Source organism: Nothoprocta perdicaria, unplaced genomic scaffold (assembly GCF_003342845.1).
Source record: "Nothoprocta perdicaria isolate Ctin4 unplaced genomic scaffold, notPer1 scaffold_183, whole genome shotgun sequence".
Classification (NCBI taxonomy): Eukaryota; Metazoa; Chordata; class Aves; order Tinamiformes; family Tinamidae; genus Nothoprocta; species Nothoprocta perdicaria.
In genome coordinates, this window is record NW_020455016.1 from 762732 (window position 1) to 767986 (window position 5255).

The window sequence follows — 5255 nt, forward strand, 5'->3', positions numbered from 1 at the left end:
TATCAGAAGAGATTAGCAACAGGGAGGCAGAATTCACAGCCTTACGATGAACACGGTCACTCTTGCCAGCCTCATAAAAGACGGCACTTTTACAGCTGTGGTGTAACAAATCTAGTTCTATTTATTCCTCACAAAAAAACACATCATTTTGTATCACGTGGAGGGCTTTTTGTTTTGTTTTTTTAAAAAAAGCTTCTTTATACCTGAGTAAACATTTTTCCAGTGCAATCTTGGTTTGCCTTGCAGCCCAACCCGAGTTTGCTTAGCAGCGCGATAGCTTTTCCCCCGGGAAGGCCGTCAGGAATGGGGGTGGCAGAGGGAAGAGCTGGCTCCGGCTGCAGCAGGAGGCAGCTGCTCGTGGCTCCCAGGCTCCGACGGAGTCATACATCAGCAATTGCTGGAAAGTCAGACAGATTCCTTGCTTTCCCTGCCAGACAAAACTCTGAGAATTGAGGCCTGGAAAGGAAGATAAAGGGCCTTCAGTTTACTGTTTTTCCACTCTTGGCTTTTTTCCCCCTCATGTAAGCAACTACTGTTGCTATTCATTCTCTGGGGTTTGTGCCTTGAGAGGCCTCAGACACTTCACAATGAGGCTTTAACATATTTGTGTTAAGCGAGCATTAATGCTTTGATGTTAATTAAATTAACTTTAAAAACCTTCCAGCTGTTTCTACCAGTAACTTCTATATGAAAGAATTATCTTTATTTCCCATTCTTTTTTTTTTTTTTTCAGGAACAAGTATAACAGAACAGTTGGTCTTCCCTCCAGAAAGGTGAAGAGAGCAAAAAAATGCACTTAAGAACGAGACATTTTAAGTGGTACATGACTCAGTGGTGGCTTCAAGGGTAATCCAAAATAGGAAATCAATCTAATCTTTGACCTAGTCGCTGAAGATGATGAGTCAGACACCACTTACACTCGCAGAGGGATGGAAAGTTTCCCATCATTGCTAAAATTCATGCTATCTAAAGCAATGTTACAGTTTTGTCTCAGTACACTGGAAGGTTCAAAACAAAATGAATGATGAGCATCAGTTGAATCAGTTTGTCCAGATTATCACTCACCTTTCAGGAAACCCTCCTCAAACGGGAGGTTTTGCACCCCCATGTGCACTGATAGCTCAGTGCAGGAAGGGCAGAAACCTGTGGAAACCGAAGACTTTGTGTGGTGCAGGGACGATGCTCTTGGGCATTTCCAACGGCACTAGGCATAGGTGTGCAGGTAACTCAACAGGGCCCCAGATGTTAAGTGAGCTAGTGAGGAAGAAAGTATTTGAACTGGTAATGCATGTGATGAGACTCTGGGGGAGCTGCTCGAAAATACTGCCTGTTCAGTCAGACTGAGAAGAAAAACGGCAAATGTCATTTACGTGTGTCAACATAATGCAGAAAAGAGGCCGAGATATATATGGATTTATATAACTCAGCATCTTTTTTTTCACAAAATACTACTTTAAAAAGAAGTATTTATTTTCTACATTTATGATTATTTGGCTCCGTTGACTATATAAGAAGTCCTCATTTACAGATCTTCTTTCTCAACTTTTAGCCCAAGCATGGAAGTCAACTTAGCTAAAATAAAGGCCATCTCTTCCTCTGTCCCTGTTTTGCCTACAGGCTCTTCTGCATCTTACACTCTTCCTTTCTTAAGTTCTTGCGAACTCCCCAGCAAATTAAAAGGTCCACCTCTTTGCTCTGAATCAAACAGAAACAAACCTTTCACTTCCCTAAAAGGACCAAGAATAGAACAGAGGAAAACTCTAAAGCACATAGGTCTGCAGAGGACTCTTTCTACAAAACCACCAAAAAAAGGGCAACTGCATTTACTAAATGAACTCTTCCAAATCAGGAGAAATCAGGAATATATTTTTTAGCATAAGCATAGTATCTAATGCTTTCCTTTAAAGAATTTTATTTTATAAAGCATATCAAATGGTAAAATCTGTCTAGCTGATCTGCAAACACTCATACAAACCACAAAATGCAAAGAACTTGACACGTTAGTAAGTTATATATCACTGCTTCCTTTTTTACTTTTTTCTCAAAACTGCGTAAATTACAGTTTAACCCAACCCTTTCAGTTTTCTAATTTAAACAATACGCTCATGGGCTACAACAGCAACTAYACTTGTCTGGGAACCAAAGATACTGTCTAGAAGGAGCTAGGACCAACTAACACAGACTTATATTCCATGTATGTGATCTTTAGGAGAGAAAGGTTGTAGGAAGTATCTTTAAGATTAGCACTGTCCAGGGTAGAGGCTAACCAGGGTATTGAGAGAAGGAGCTACAGGGTAATTCTAATGCATTGTAAAAGAAAAGATGCCCTGTGTCCCCATTTTCAAAACATACAGCAACTGAGAAAACATTTTTGATTAAGATTAGATTACCTTTTAATTAAAGTTAATTAACSTGCAGTACCCATTGCCAGGATATATTAAGAGTGCCAACAGGAAAGCAGAATATTAGGAATATATATATGTATATATTTGTATTTAACTAAGTTACAGTATCATTCACAGTTAAAAAGAAAGGGGAATCTCTAAGTTATACGTCAGGAATCCGAATCAAAGGGAAAATAGCATGATTTTCAGTTTTGGAATATTTAGGTGTGGATTAGTGTAAAGGAAATAAAAGTAACTGGACGTCCTAAGGACGTCCCAGGTTAAGGACAGTGTCCAAGTGGCTACGGGGAGGGGAGGTACCGCTGCCCTCATCTGCTAGYGCAGCTTGTGCAGCCGGCACACACGGACGCGCACGGACGTGCAGACGGACACGTGCAGATTTCGAGCACAGATCTGCTCAGGTTTGGGATCATTTAACCCAGATTCACTTTCCCCGCAGCCCCTTTTTAATGTTCATTACTTTCTATGATAATTATGAACAGTATGTGAATGRCTATGCATGTTAGTGCTTATATATAAAGTGTTCAGAAAGAGTTCGCCTGTTTTGAACCTAACTGCGTTCTTTAACACCAAGCATTCCGGTAATGACAATTTTTATAAAACACAGTAATTTGCTTTTCCTTTCAACTGTTCTGTTACATGGGATCCTCATCATTTAATCCCAGACCTAAGCACAGTGATTTACAGTATTAGTATCAGCCTAGAGAAGTTTGAAATGTGGAGGGAAAAAAGAATAAATCCACTCAACCCAGAAGCAGATGTGCGCATAGAATCACAGAATGGTTGAGGTTGGATGGGATTTCTAATAGGATGATAAACCCTTAGGGCCTGTGAATATAAGGGCCAGACTCCAAAGAATTTCACTGTTTTTGTAGTGCAGAGACCACCAGTGCATAAGGCAGAGACTGAAGCTGCTGCATCTGAACATACTCCCTCCCCTGGCCAAAGCACTCAACTTCTCTCCTTCAGTGTCATCGTCTGTACAAGGGCTTTCCTACTGCCCATTGTTATTGTGAAATCCATAGTTTGTATAAAGCAAAGTATTTTAGCTTTAGCAAAATAGAAAGCATTATTTTGATAAAACAATAGCAAGTGGATGCAAATATTAGTTAAAGTAACTCCCATTGCTGAAATTCCTAATCTGTGTATTTATATCAGTGTTGTATTTTTGTCTCAAATCACTTCGCAAAACTTGATTAATTGAGCTTTACACCACCACTCAGCACATGAATTTGTTATTCCCATTTTATTGATGAAATAGCTAACTAATATTATTTTACTTACATTGCTTGTCTGAAGTACAGACAGACATGTTTTATTACTTGACTGTCAAAATCGAACCTTTGCAAGCAGAAGACTCCACATTAAGTCATTTTTGTACCTGTTTTTCATTTTGTTTTTGGAGGGGATTATTACATGAACAGTAATTGATCACCAAAAAACAAAGGAACCTACCAACGATAACTATGCTTTCTGTTGCAGAGCTTTCCAGGTAGTGTTTTTCCTTGCAGAAAGTTTCTTGAGAGAAGTCACCTTTTATACTATTTTATACTTATGTTTTTATACTTAAGAATTTTTAGACTTAATAAAAACCAGGTAGCAAGGTAATCACAGTCATTTCTCGTGTGCAGGAGTGTGTCTTGGAAAACTAAGATACCCTTTTCAGTTTCTTCCTCCTACAATATAAAGCAGATATTTCTTACGCACAAAATCTTATCCAGGAACAGTTAGGAACGTTTTTTCCTAACTCCTCAGTTTTGCTTCCATATGAGGTAGGAAATCTATTGTCTGAGAAATCAGAATGCCTGTGTGAAGCGAAGGGTATTTCACAGTACCTTAAGTTACACTTGATGTTAAAGGGAAGCCTTTAAATTGGCTGGATCTCTCGGTATTTTTGGCAGAGTTGGTCCTGTACTTTGGATACCACAGAACATAATTCCTGGCTTACATCATTTAATAGTGTATACGGGAAAAGCAACACCCCTAAACTGTTTGGGCCCGTTAAACAGTTAATTTATACGCACATTAGACAGACCCATTGATKTATGTTTACTACTACAGCTTACTACTGTCAGAAGAGTAGTGAGTATCTTCAATGTAATCTATGTAATGTGGTGCATTTACCTTTTATGGACATACAATCACATTTTTAAGCATCTCTCCATCAAAAGAGGCAGGAGAGATTTAAAATAACGTTCATTTCCACCCTAATTTTCACCTCTTCCGTTATAAAAAAATGGGAGGCTGTATTATGTCAAGATTAGGGACAACAAGCAACGTTTTCCAGAAGCTTCCGTGGAGCCCTTACACAGAGATGGATTCATCCTGGCGTCGGGACACCCGACGGGCCGGGCCGGTGCGTGAGGAGAGGCGCCGGGCATGAGGCCAGGGCGCCATTACAGGATGCAGGGACAGGGACAGGCCCCTTGCGTCCGGGTCCCGGCACGGAGCCGTCGGCACCGGCGCTGGGGCAGTGCCCAGACTTGGATGCAGACATCCCGCCTTGGACACAAACATCCCGCCTTATCCAGCACTCGCTCCCGCTGCCCTTCGCGGCTCRCGTGTTTGGATACCACCGGCACTACCTGGCACCTTGCACCGTGCAGCGCAGGGCGGAAAGCCCCTGAGACTGAGGCCCCTTGAGAGCGCATGGCCCCTCTACCAGCTCCTGAATAAACCGAACTTGGAGGCATATCGGCGTTTAATTGATTTGTTTATTGTTTTAAGGCTAGAACCGCACGCCCTTGGCGACACCGCCCTGCTGGCTGCCCCACGCACCTCGTGCCCCGAGGCAGGGCGCTCTCCTCCCGCTGCCCGTGCACTGAGGTGAGCGGAAACACCCGGGAGCAC